The sequence below is a fragment of the Strigops habroptila genome, chromosome 12, assembly GCF_004027225.2.
Source record: "Strigops habroptila isolate Jane chromosome 12, bStrHab1.2.pri, whole genome shotgun sequence".
In the NCBI taxonomy this organism is placed as follows: domain Eukaryota; kingdom Metazoa; phylum Chordata; class Aves; order Psittaciformes; family Psittacidae; genus Strigops; species Strigops habroptila.
The window spans coordinates 18,640,635-18,655,342 of record NC_044288.2 but is presented as its reverse complement, the minus strand read 5'-3'; the positions used below and the strand labels follow the sequence as shown (position 1 = coordinate 18,655,342).

General features: G+C 42.7%; 1 protein-coding gene across 4 annotated transcripts in view; it reads right to left on the bottom strand.

Annotated features, from left to right (window-relative positions):
* Positions 1-14,708, bottom strand: part of HTR4 (5-hydroxytryptamine receptor 4) — a 129,989-nt gene that overhangs the window by 92,972 nt on the left and 22,309 nt on the right. The gene's annotated exons all lie outside the window — the stretch shown is intronic.

Sequence of the window (14,708 nt, the reverse complement as noted above, 5' to 3'; positions counted from 1 at the left end):
CATTCATACATAGCTTAGGGCTAACTGTGCTTCAAGGTCCTAGTGGGACAGTGGCTCTACTGAAAACAAAAAAAAGTTCCCCTCTTATGAGCTTCCAAGTCTTCCCCCAAAAGCTAAGATCAACCTTTAACCCACTCCATGATTATCACTTTTCCTGGGAACTTCTGGGATTAAGATTCCCAGAGGATTGTTTCAACTGCAGCAAGGTAGTAAACTACTGTAAGGACCACTACACCAGCACAGAGAAAAAAACTCTTCTGGTCAAATATTTGGTTTCCAAGGGGTGAGGAGAAGAAGCATAGGCAGAAGTGAGATGATACCATGCATGCCACATCTAAGACTGCATTTATCACAGCCCTCTGCAGACATCTTGTGTCACTGGTTGAAAAGTCCCATTCTGTGTAGCACTGCTCCAAATACTAGCAGCATCTTCCCTCTAACTACCACAAATGAGTTAGTAGAAAACTAATTTTGGGACATGAAGCCAAAGCATTAGACCGGTGCACAGAGCATGCTGTGCTGTACCCAGTGAGCTCTGGGTGCTGGTGTGGGAAGGGGCACACTCAGAAATACCCTTGGTCGAACCATCCTGTCTTTCTGCTAGGTAGAACTCCCAATGATCTCAGAGAGATCCATCTGCATATATTGCCAAGGACTCTCACAGCTGAAATAATCTTTTTTCTAGAAATAAATGAAAAATAAAAGGCGGCTTGCAAAAAAAAAAAAAAAACCACAAGCAAAAACATTGGGTGAATTAGTTTCTGTTTTTACACAAAATTGAAACATTGACTTACCACTAAATTAAAATAGGTTTCCTGTGACACTGTATTGTACAGCCTTATGAATACTTAATAGCAGTACTGTAATTACAAAGGACTAAATTATTTGCAGCTCAAGTTAAAATAAATGTACTTACTCCCAGCAACACCGATATAAATATTAACGGGCTTCTTAATTCTATCAAAATTCCATCATGACTCCAAAGAAATGAATGCACCATCTTAAAGAGTTTGTGCATTTGCTGCTATTAATCCAATGGAAAAAACAGAGTAAGTTTCTGACTCAGACTTCCTAGATACGATGCCAGGTTCACACTGCAAATGAACACCCACTACCCAGGCCTGGTTCAGTGTTTACCAGAATTAGTACTTCAGTAGGTATAGACTATACATAGCTTTACAAACAAAAAACTTACTCAAGTCAAAAGACATTTTTATCTGAGGGTGGAAACCTTCAGAATTTGACCACTATTTACAGCTCAAGCCTTCAACTCGTGTTTCTAAAGGCACTACAGAATCCAGCGACTTAAAGACTACTGCTGTATTTTGCAAATACAAGGGTGAGAGTCTAGCGGTTCTGATCAAGCCACCTGTGTCCCTACCTGACCTCCAACTTTAATTTGCTTTGTTTCAATAGGGACAGGAATGCATTCTTCCCTGTCCTGTCATTTCAAAAAGGATAAATATGAACCAAGGAGAACACTTCATAAACAGCAGTCACAACACGTGCAATCCTAACCCATCTCCTCTGCCTGCCAGCACAGTTTGTGAGCACTAGTTAATTCTGCCTTACAGCATCCTTCAAAAGCAGGTTGTCATCCTGGTTTACCGTGAAGGCACAGAGCTTGACTGAACCCCACCAAGAGGATTCAGAGCAGGGCAGAAGCAGCCCCTGGACATAAGATACAGATATTAAACTTAGTGCTGAGATAGCACAGATGTGTCACAAGGAAAATCTAGTCAAAGTTTGTTGACACTGATTTAGGGGAAATTGTTCCTTTGCCATGCAGAAGAGCAGAGGCTTTAGTATTTACTGCTACAGTGGGAAGTTATGAAATTGCTTTGCTGCAGTCCATGCCTGTTACAGTTCTGAATTACAAGGGAAATGTGTGTGTATGGAAGCCAGCAAGAGTGGAGGGTAGGAACATGAAAGATGTTCCCACAGAGAAAATGTCACATATCTGCACTATCCCAGTCTCCCATGCTCCCTTCTGCAACAGAGTTTAAGAGGTACCTTGGGAAACTTTCTAAACCAAGCAAAACTCACAATTCCAGTACAATCAGAACTGCCATCTTACCTGGTCATCAAAATGTACTTTTCTATACAGGCACCAGCATTACTGTTCCTTCAGTCACAGCAGACGTGACACTTAAAAACAGGCAAACTTTTATTTCCATTAGTTTTCCATTATTTTCTTCACTTGTTTTAGGTTTATTTATAGAGTAGAAATAACATTTTTGGTACAAAATAGGGAAAAAAATGAAGGTTTTAGGGATTTTGATAAAACTAGGAATTTTGTATTCAAACACCCAGCTACATCTCATCACTGTGCTGTTAAGTGTGTTTGTGTGACAGCCAGTGACCACATTTCTGATATTGCACTTCACATACAATTTACTTTTTCTTCTAATTCTTTACATATTCCTAAGCTCTGGAGCCCTGAGAACACTTTTCCCCCCCACAAACATGTTATCTTTCCCCCACAAATATAGAAAAAAAAGCAACATCTGGGTCTGAATGGACAATGCATTGAAAGCATCACACTCCACAGCCCTCTGGGATCAGAAACCTCCCACCACTGTACAGGAGGTGTTTTAAGGGCTGTTACTACTTTCATCTTTCCCCATATGATGAAGCATATAATGAACATATAATGAAAGGACATGAAACCAATGACATTTTTTAAGTTTTTGTCAGCTTTTCCATAATGGATTTTAAAATTGGATCTTCCTTCCCTTTTGCTGTCCCCATGACACAACAGTGGTTAGACTTGTAGTCACTGGAGCCCCCAAAAAGAAAAGTGACATCAATGCCATGTAATAAAAATCTCCATGAGTTCTTCTGTAAATATATCTGGCTCACACAGAAGGGCTGGTGCTATTCTTTGTTATTAAAGTGATTACTCATACTCAATTAGGAAGCTGTTCTCTGCCTCACAAAGATAACACTGCCCCTGCCCTCCTAACTCAACCCTTATGCCATCCGGCCCATCATATATGCATATTCCCTTCAGCACAAAAGAGCTTCTCTGCTGTTATGCATGATGGTGACAAGAGGCACATGGAGCCATGCACATCACTGCAGCCAGGTCATGTTTTCCTGAACGTGAACATCCAGCTTCCAACAGCTCAGGAGCAGCCCCAGCTCTACAGCATGGTCTGAGGGCAACAGTCCTTCAAACCCATGGCCTTCCTCTCCTGGGCTCCAGACCCTTCCCGTCCTGGGTTTGCAAAGAGCAGCCCTGCTTACAACCTGCCAGGGAACCCAAAGGGGCTCAAGGTCTGGTTTCTCCTACAAATCTGGTTCCTGGCTTCCAGCACACGCTCCTGCTCAGACATGGGTGCACTCTGCTGCCCAGATGGGAGAGTCAGGCTGAGCCTCTGCACTCCAAATGTGTCTTAAAATGAATCTTCTCACACATGCTATCTTCTGATTTGGTACCAGGGACTGCAATGAAAAGCTCACTACAATAATCTACCTCAGGACTTCGGTTTACTACGAGGGGCTAAATTCAGACAGTGAAGTTTCACTCTTTCGGGTGTCACCACAAAGTTAATTGTGGTAACTCCTGCAAAACAGAAGAAAAACTTTTCAGTTATTTTGTATGTCAATATTCCAGTTTGGGGTCATCTTGTTTGTTTATTTTTCTCAAAAATTTCATCATTTTTATGTATACTGAAGCTACACAATATCTGCACCATCGTGTGCTCATGGAGACCTCAACAATAACAACTGAAACGTTCTATAACAGATTTTTAAAATAAATCTATCATGGAACTCAAACAAAAAAAACCAACCAAACAAAAAAAGGCCTTTGCAAAGAACTGTTGGCCCAGAGAAACTTAACTGAAGTTGTTACTTTGGCAGTATTTTCACTTCAGCAAAGCACAACATTTTTTAATGGAAAAAAATACAGGCACAGCATCTCCAGCAGGCTTGAAATGACAGCTCCATAGACTTCCCTTGTGAGGCAAGAACTCATTTTATTCTCCACTAATCACTGCCACCAAGACCAAGACAGATACACCACATGTGTATGACTAGTTCTACTCAGCACTGCACAGGAGACTGGCTCTGACTTGGGAAAAGCAATACAGTAATAAGCCTCAGCAAGGCTGCACTGATGGCATTCAGGGAAATCAGAAGCCATCTATCTATCAAGATGAGACCAGCTGCATGCTTGTGCCTCACTCCTTCACCTGACACAACACCAAGTCACCTTAGCAGATGCTCCCATGCCTCTGCCCCTTCTCCTCCTCACCTCCACACTAGTGGGGGGTAGGAAAGGGAAAACACAACAAGGAGATGGATAAACTGACGTATCTTCCCAACCAAGCTGTAGGGACTCTCGGGGAAACCACTCAGTGGCTTTAAGGTATTATCGAAGAACTTGCTTATCGGAAACCATAAAGAATTAGCTGGTGGCCAATAGCTAATCCTGTCTCTTAAGTGACCACAAACCTGCCAACTGGTAGACTTGGTCTGCCCAGTAGAGATTAAAATGTTCCACCGGACAACAGCAACAGCCACACCAGTCTTGCAGGACATTTTCCTTGCAAGGCACTGATTAACTGAGACACTGACACATTCTTCATCCAATTTATTTCCAACCTACTCAAGCCCCATCTAGTTCCATTTTCTATCACTGCTGAGCTGATGACAACAGAAGAGTTGAGTCATTCTGGAAAACTTACACCCCCATTTCCTGCAGTGATGGATTGTGCTGCTCCATCATTTGTGACACCTTAAATGAAGTGAGTCTAGGGTGGACTGGGCAGTCTGAAAAGCCCATTTCATTTTACCTACAGACTAATATCATACTGTTCCTTCTGCTCTACTGCACCACAGAGGAGGGAGGGAGGGAGATATAAAAAAACCCCTATATTCAGTTTCCGAGTGTCTCATGCTCTCTGTGAAGAATTAGACTTATCACTGCAGTTCTCCAACTTCACTCTTCTCTTTATAAATGTAAGGTAAAAAAATGACCTTTCCCTCATCCTTTGCCAGCTTTATCTTTTTAGAGCAGAGTGTGGTGTGCAGCAACAATGACTTGATGCAGCCTCTGACCAGTATAGATGTCCTGCAAATACCTGTTGTAGTCCACTGTAGAACAGCGGACTGATAAAAAATGATGCCACGTGTTTGGAAAGCCTGTTTAGCCTTCCCTGAGAAACTGCTCCTCCACATCTCAGGGTGTAAGTTCTTGGAAGTACACAGAGTCATTTAGCTTTCATCCAGTATTTTGATTCCTCATTGAGGCCACAGGAATCACTCTAACATAGAGTACTACTGCTATCCGAATCTGTGATTTCAAGAGGCTCCTCACTTTCCGTAGTGAACATCTGCCAAATTAAAGCTGTGATTGAATAAAAAAAAAAAAAAAAAAAAAAAGCAGTTGCTCAATTCCTATCACATTTCACATTTGGGGCTGTGATTTCTGTCGTAGTTCTACCTTCATTATCAGAGAAAGAGAAGCTGTTAGCAGAGGCTAACCAGACAAGATCTTCCCAGACCACATTAAACTGATGCGATGAAGTGACAGTCACCTCAACCCAAAGATAATTTCTAGCTCACCACCATAGAGCAGTCCAAAACCCTCCAAGTGTTGTAAGAGAATATCCTGCCCATGACAACACTTGAAGAGTAGGAAATACCAGTGATCCAACTTGTTCGTTCCCAGATAAAATAGCTCCATTTCTACCACCCATTTCTGATAAAGGCACTGCCTCCTCTCATAGCACTTCTTGCCTTCTCTCTCACTGGTGTCTCTTTTCTCCCCACGAAGGACAAAGCTGATAAGAAGTCCCTTAGTTGTCAGCAGAGACAGAGCACTGGACTGATTTTAATCAGGTATCATTCCAGCAGGTTACAACACAGCACTTCACTTAAACAAAAATATAAAAATACAGGCACAACATCACCTGAAAAAGACATAAGAAATGCCTTTTCACTGAAGAGTTATTTTTCAAAACAGCCATTTAAACTTATAGAGAGAGCCTCTGGCTTGACAACCCAAACCACAGGCACTAAGTTTAATGGACTCGTGTTCCCGAGGGACATGGGAGTCCCAGGTAGCGCATGGGTCACAGCAGAAGCCAGCACCCGATGCTCTCCTGTTTGCAGGCTTTTCTTCATGTCAATCTGGCCTTCACGGACTCTCAGCTGTAACCTCTGTGCCTTTTCAACCTCACAACAAGCTATTCTGCACTTTCGAAAACGAAAGTTTAGATTCCACATTTGACTACCAAAAAAATACTAACAGACAGCACAATATAAGGGGCTGTTCCCTTAGAAAGGGTACATGGAAGGAATTCTGCCTACCTGTTGTCTTGGTAAATATTGCTTTATTTACAGCAATAAAGTTTCTATGGGCTGTTCAAGGGTGACTTTGTTCCAGAGCAGACATCTGTATGAGATCCTTGTCTATACCACGCTACATTTTTATAAGAGGCTTGAGGAGAGAAAGCAGCTATAAAACCTGAGGGGTTACTTACCATGACAGTAGTATTATGAAATTTCACAACTCACTGCTCTCACCTTTAGCAGTTACTACCAGTTAGTAACCAAAATGGTCCAAGTATCTGACTGCAATATCAAACCTTCAGCATAGGGAGCCAAGAGAAACATCAGCACGAGACCACTGTATCTTTTTAAAAGACCAAGATACAGTAGGGATATCGATCAACAAATGAAAGCAAGAAGCGTGGGTGAGCCCAGCAAGTGCATCGGAAGCATGGGTAGAAGCATAGGCAGGCATGATTTCCATGAGACTGTCACAAATGGGTTTGTGGGACAAGCCACAATGTTAGTGCTCCTTATCACCACAAAGGACTAGAACCCATTTGTATTTGACAGGGATTTGTACAGAGCTACCATATTTCCTTTTTGCTCACAGGTCATAAAACTTCCCTGTAATTCACTGTAAACTTTTCCCTCCCTAGAAAACACCTTCCAGCTACTCTTGTTCTCCACCAGCACAAACCCGAGTATAGAGATCAATGCCCTAGAAAGGCACCAGCTGTGTTTTCTATACCTGCAGTCAAATAAATTTACTTTGTTTATGCAGCAGGGAAATGTACACTATAAATGCTAGTAAATATGGAAATCCTTCAGCTTTGACATGGTGTGATGGTACTGAAGGTAACTTGCAGCTACAGGACGCCCAGCACTATCCCTAACTCAGCTCTGCCTCTACAGACAGCTCTATGTTTTACCCAGCATGGTTGCTTTTATCAATTCTCTAATAAATTACTAGCCGGTATAGTTGCCTCCTACTGCAAACAAACTTGAGAGACAAGTGCTAGTGGTCTCGTGGCAGAGACCATACCCCAACAAGAACATTGTAGGCAATGATGGGCAGCAACTGCATCACTCGTTGGCAATCCTCTCATTTACAACAGCCTAAGGCTCCAGTCTCTTGTTTAAAAAGGTAACCTGCTCCAAAGCAAACAGAAAATGACCCATGGAAAATGCACATTACCATGGGCATTCATCTTATCACAGAGACACACTGCTGTGATGTTCTGAGCTCTGCTAATGAGTACACACTGGTAGTTGCCACCTTGAGACAGCCAAGGGAAGGAGCAGTGAAAGGAATCATTTCCCTCCTGCCACCGAGTGTTGAAATGTCACAGGGAGAGCTTGGAGTCACTTTCAGCTACTGTGATACTATTCTCTGCTTTGCCTGCTGTGCAGGAGAACCTTTTTCACCTATTTTGTTCCTTGTTTGGATTCCCATCCTGCCTGCAAACCCACTTGGGTAGCACTGCATCACCCAGGCCAAAGAGGGGAACCATGAGTCAAAGCAGATGAGCAAGCCAGGAAAGATTCCTCATCGTTCTCTGCAGAGAGGAGCCCTCTGAGGCTACCACCGCACTGCAGGCACCGTGATTCATTCGTAGCACAGAGGGACTCGAGCATAACTCATCTTCTGCACTACCTTCAACTCCTGCCCAATTTCCTACATGGGTCATTGTGTGGTGGGTATGTTCCACTCCCCATCTGGAGGTCATGCAAGACAATAGCTTTATTGTGTTAGAATAAAATTCCTCTGCTTTGTTTTTATTGCTGCTATAAGATGGTTTTGCAGCCTGTGAAAAGCAAGCAGGAAATAAGCCCCTGCTTTGAAGCCCAGCGCCGAGATACACCAGCCACTGTGTTTATGGTTCTGCAACCCCTGGACTTCAGCAGAAACAAGAGTATTTCCTGGCCTAGATATCTTTGTTGTAATTACTCATGTATAACTAAGACTAGGAAATCAGTAGGGCTGTGCTGAATTATATCTTCTGTGATTTCAGCTGTGCAAAGGATTTAGGTGAAGCTTTAAATCTCAAGCATTAAAGATGCCTTGTTACTTCTGTGACCAAACTGACTATTGATGGGAAGTTTTGGGGTACATCTGTCTGAATACCTTTGCAGCAGAGGACATATCACAGAGACTTAGCTGGAAACCTATAACCCATGGTATGAAGGCCTACAGGCACAGACCTTAACCCCTCCTGCTCAAGGGTGCCAACAGACCTGCTCTGACACAAGCACTATCCTTGCTACAAAAAAAACAACCACCAAACAAATCCCCACACACACTCTCTACACATGGGGGGTTAAGACAAAGAAACTAATGCAAATGTGCAGCTATTGCCAGCAGACACATCTCTGAGCAAAGACACTGGTCCCACACAGTTTAACTTATTGCATCACATTCACACTCTCATCAACTTTCTTGATTGCCACAGGCAGACCACAGCCAGGTTTCTGCTGCCCCTGCACTGGGGTGGAAATGCCATGACTCCAGCGGGTGTTTTAGAAAATGAAGTAGATAAAAAAATCCCCAGGGATTGCAACTGCAAATACACGTAACCAACCCAACTAATGGCTCTGCTGCCATTTCTTCACACTCCATTAAAGGATGACAGCTTCTGGAGAGAAAACTGTCAGAGTATGCTCATCTTAAACCTGATCTGCCTCTGGCTCACTTCAAAAAACTAGTTAGTTGTGCAGCAAGCTAAAATAATCACAGTCCCCTAGAGACTGCACAGTTCTCAGATCCATACAGAATATATAAAGTGCGCAGCCATCATCTTTTCTAGTTGAGCTGATACCATCAAGGAAAGTCAAAAGGTTAATTAATTAATTACTTTTTTGAAAGATGGAGATGATGCAAGAGGGAATGTGTTATAATACATTCTCAGCACACAGACTTTACAGAAGAGTTTGCTCTAAATATTTCACCGCAGTAGCAGAACTACTTTGAGATGATTGTAGGTACTTACATACTGCAGCAGTAAAGCAGTGACCTTCTCTGGTGTGGTCAGAGGGGAACAACTGGAGTATGCAATTTTTCTTGGTAGAAAGCAGTTAAAACAACCACTGCGGGCTCAAGACCTAACCATGCTGTGCCAGTAGTCACACCAATTCCCTGCAATACTAACAGCCATCCAGGGCAATGGGACTTAAACAAGAGTCTGTACACCAGCTGCAGCTGATGAGCTCCCAGGCTCATCATCCCAAGTGGAAGCAATAGGTGATATCATCCCAGAGCAAATACTCATAAATCAAGGCAGGGTGGTTCCAACAGCTGTGCGGGCAGGGGTTGAGCAGAAGTTGGGTCTGGTGCTCCCCTGTTTGGGAAGCATGCATGTGGAGGAAGTGTTTTTCCCTGTCAAACTATGCTGAGCTCAGCACATTCCAAGATGCTGCTGCTGTTTTCAGCTTCCTTTAAATTAAATTACTAAAATCACTGAATCCTTCTCAGGTCATTAAAAGTGAAGAAACCAAAATAAACTTGGAGCTATGAGACCTTGAGGGTTGGCCCAGAAGGTCATTTTTTGGTGGGCTAAAGCAGTGAGCCTTATGGCATTCCTGATGGGAAGGGTGAAAAGGATGCAAGAGCTCATAGGGCAAGCTGCTTTCAAATGGCTATTTCCAAACTAAGAATTACAGGACATGCTTTAGGTGGGCTGTGAATTCTCATCTGCCAGACTCTCCAGGTAAAACAAGCTGTCCAGATGCTAATTGTGTCTGGCACCAGACACCTGGCTGCTATGAAATGTCATGTGGCTCATTTTCAATGCTTTCACAGAGAACAGTTATTTCCACCAGTACACATACTTTGAACAAGTGCATTTTTCAAATTCTGCTCATTTCAGGCTGCTACTCCCTGAAAAATGTTCTCAGGCTGGTTTCTGTCAGGCTGTCTGCAATGTACCCCGTGCCATTGCTTCCCTCATGGGTGAAGAGTGGTAATCACACCTCACTTTCATTGTAGGCTTCCTCATCCCCCTGCTTACTTTAGCTCTGCAGGGAATCAGCAGATCCCCAAAGGAAGGAACTGAAAATTTGGCAGGACATGAATGCAGAAGGCTTCACCCCTCATTTCTGGTGATACTGGAGGGACTGTTGCATGAACACCCTACTGAGGGAGGATGAGATGTGCTGAAGCAGCAGATAGTTACCCTGGACCAGGCTTCAACTCTACAGAGTCGGCTCTGTGGGTTATTTCCTCATCTTGATGAGGGTGAGTACATTTGGCCAAGGCTTCTACATGAGACATCATGGTGCTACACTAAGAAGAAATGCTTATGGCATTAAGAAATGGTGATTGTGGCACCTCTTTATATTTCTGAGAAGCAAACAGAGAAAAAGCCAAAGCAGGAATATATGAAAAGACATTGTGTGTGCAATGAAGAGTTTAGACAATATCTAGTGTTTTTAACATAGGTGAAAACAGTGAATAGAACAGAAGGAAGGCTGTAAACAGAAGAGAGCAATAACCACCAGCTCACAGTCCTGCAGTACAGAAAAGCCTCCGTGCCAAAAGCCCCGCAGGGAGGCATGGGCCAGGTGTCATAGCTGGGTAGTATATTCAAAAAACACTGTCATGAGAAGAACAGGAAAGCTAGCAGCTGCGGCTATATAGTAAAAGCTTAGGAACAGTCAGAAAGCAGTAACAGTTGTAGACAAATCTATAGGCTGCAGAAGAGGTGGATTTTGAGCATATTGGGAAGAAAAGAACAATTAAAAGTTAGGTTGATCAGCTGGAAAACGGTAGAGTTGTTGACCATGATTCAGGAAAAGCAGAGACTGCTAATAAATATTTCTGTTCTATTTTGGGGAAACATACTATGTGGTGATGAACTTTTCCATTGCCACAGATATTAAACAAAAGGTTAAACAGCAGTTACAAACTCTAGACACTTCAAAATTAGCAAGTCCTTTTTAGCACCTTTTAAAGAAAAAAGACTTTTTTAGAGAGCTGGGTAAAGAACTTTACAGATGGTTGATCTTGATTTCCAGTAAACTTGGACAGTCAAAGTTAACCAAAAAATGTACCAATATTTTGAAAGAATCAAATGGATAATCTAAGTAATTACAAGACTACCAATCCAAGATTGCTCTGTAGCACAATAATAAAATGGCTCATATAGAATACAATTCATCAAGATGGGGAATAGAATTTGGCAAATCTGTGTACAGAGGAAAACAAATTCACCATCTTGTTATTTTCAGTGATAATCAACAACAGTATTGCTGTAATAAGTTGCTGTATTCTCTGAATTCAGAAAATCATTTGATTTGGTATTATATGAGGTTTTGATAAAGAAGCAAGGACAATACTAACTAACTCCATACAGGATTCTCGAACAGAGTTAAACCCAGCAGAGCGAGGGGTCTCAAATGTACATGCAAACAGGGAAATGCTGCCTAACACTTCGGGTTTTAGCATGGTCCCCTGGGAATCTGCTAGAAGTTTTCTGCTACTCAGTTTTTTACCCATGTCAAGGAAAAATCCCTTGAAATTATCACTTAAGAATTTGCTGGTGACCAAGATCAAGGGAATTGATAAATTTAACAGGCAGCATACTGATATAGAGCAATCTGGATTGCTTGGATACATTTTGCAAGAGTATAGCCAGGGTGAGGCGATATATTTGGAAGCCAAAATAAAGCCAGTATTTACAGAACAGGGCCAATTTGGCCTTGGAAAGCTCTGAGAAGCAAATGAGGTCCCTGCTCATGATCAGCTCAATGCAAGTGCCTACTGACTCTTGTGGCTAGCATAATTCTCAGGAGAATCCTGAATGAGAAAGCAGGTATAAGGCTGCTATGGTATCTTACTCCATGCTGATATTGACATGTAAAACAGATGTTGGAAAGCTGGAAATAAATAGGGGAAAAGCCATGAGCCTTGCGAAATAACTGGAGGAGGTGTTTTTACCATAGGATGCTTCTGGAGAGTAATCTATTTTGTTTATCCCAGAGGAGGCTGAAGAAGGACTTAAGTATGTCCTGCAAGTACGTACTCAAGGACAATCTCGGTGGCAGAAGACGTTCTGGGGACTGAAAGTTGAAACCAGGCAGATTCAGACAAGCAAGAAGATGCATACATTTGACTTGTACTTACTCTGACTGCTGCAGTCAAGCAGCACAGCACAACTGAACACTCCTATTGGGAGGCAAAGTCTGTGAGCTGGTCTGATGAACAGAGAGCAGAAATGAGAGCCTCCCCAAACAGTCGGGATAATGGAGGGGAAAGCTATGACCGAAAAGATGAAATTGCAATGTGAAGGCATTGCAGAAGCATCCAAGGGTGTGAAGATTGAGTAATGTATCCAGACTGATGTGCGTGGCATTTACCTAGTAGTTATTTGCCATCTCTAGTCACTGATTTCAGTCCTCCATTCTTTAAACACAGCAAATCATTCAGTGGAAGGAAGGTTCAGCAAAAACCTGTGAATGCAGTTAACTGATTGAAGTATTTTCTTTCCTTTCACATATGAGACACCAGAATCTCATTGCCTGTCTAAGCAAGAGAAACTTCTGATGTTCAGATAATAGTATTATGGAAACTTGATTCTTAAAATAGCGAGAAGAAGGGGAAGAAAAAAAAAAAGGCATATGTAAAATACAAACCTGTGCTTGAGGAGTAGAACTTTCCCTTCCCCTCTTCTGTAAGAGAGAATATAATTACTCCTTTGTACCCCCAGAGACTTCAAGCTCTTTCAAATGAGATTTAATCACTCAAGAGAGCTGTTTAGACCTTTTGTTCAAGATTTCATGCAAGTAAGAGAGAAGCAAGTGCCACTTCAGAGCCTTGTGTTACGTTAATTGCTAGGATAAAGGGAGGCAAATAAAAAGATCTGCATGTTCCCAAATAGTCCTAACGGTGACTGAAAGCATTTGCCTCCTAAACTAATCCCCTACTTACCCCAGATACTTGATGACTTACTGGTGGCATTCAGTAAGAGGTAACCAACTGCAACAGACTCTCTAATTATAGCATGACCTGTTGCTAATTACTGCCTGACTAACCCACCGCTGTTTTATTATCGTGCTAAATAAATAATATCCACTCTCCTCAGGCTGTGTTTACAGATCTGATTTCCCAGTTAGCCTCGACTGGAAGCTGTAAGCGGTCCCCAGCGGCACCAGCGGCTCCAGCCAGACCCGGTGGGTAGGCAGCCCTGCCTCACACCTTAACAGCGAGTGACTGGGACAGCGGGACAGCCACCGCCTTGGCCAACAAACGGCCAGCTCAGCTGAGGTCTTCAGAGCTGGAAGTATGGACCGATGTAGCCACAAGGGAGGTGCTGAGGATCTGCAGGTCTGGGAGCAGGCTGCAGGGTTCCAAACATGATGTTTTAGAGCCAATGTACCAGTATTGTCAAACACCAGATGTTCCATCCCACCATATGCATTTTGGGAACACTGTTGATCAAATCTGGCTGGCGGGTCCAGCCCTGCATGCTTTCCAGACATTCTCCCTAGTGATGTGCTCAGATTGAAGGATCACAGCCTTTCTGGACCGTCTCCTGCGGAAGCTAGAAGGTCCATCTCACATTCATCCTCTCTGATACTGTCACTGCCAGGAGACTGAAAAACCCTGACTCCACTTGGCCACCACTTCTCGATGCCCAGTCTCCCACCCCTCACCATCCAAGCAGGGATGACTGCCACACTCCATTTAGTTTTGAACGTCTCCAAAAAACTTCTAAAAATAGTTTTGAAAGCATTTTGCAATTCTCATGTTGCTTATGAGAAGATTTGAAATTTCCACTTTTTTTTCCTCAAGCACAAAGAATCTCTGATTTCTGGCAGTAAGAGCTACCACTGTAAATACTCTAGAAAATAAATTAGCCTGTAAGAAAGCTCATGGGAACAGCAGATTTTTAACTGAATAATGTGCACTACTTATTATTTTTGAATTTGCAACAGCAAGGACTAGCAATGAAAACCTGGTTTAGTCACTAAGACAAAACAACTGGGCAAAGGAATCAGTGGTGTGCAACTCGTAGGTCCATGAAATTTAACAAAGATAGCTGCAGTATCAGCTTGGGTCTAAGCGTGACCAGTTCTGAACAACTGCAGAGGCCACAGGAACAGCAAAGCAAAAGTTGGCAAGTTTCCCTTAAGAAGATGCAGAGGGGAATTCACACCTTGCCCAGCACATCTGTACCATGTTCCAGTCTATAATTTCCTCCTTGTTGTTTCCAGTGGCAGTACAGAGAGTATAGCAGTGCATGGGGACAATACAGCACTGCTCTGCAAATGCGTAGCTATTTATAAAAACACAAAAAGTGGCTTTAAAAGTCGCTACTGTGATTTCCTGTCATTCTGTACTCCCTTTATGGAGTAGAGATACATGGTGGTGGAGTAGCTGCAGCCTACAGATGCAGTTTAGTATTTTGAGGCTGCTTTTAAAAACTTCT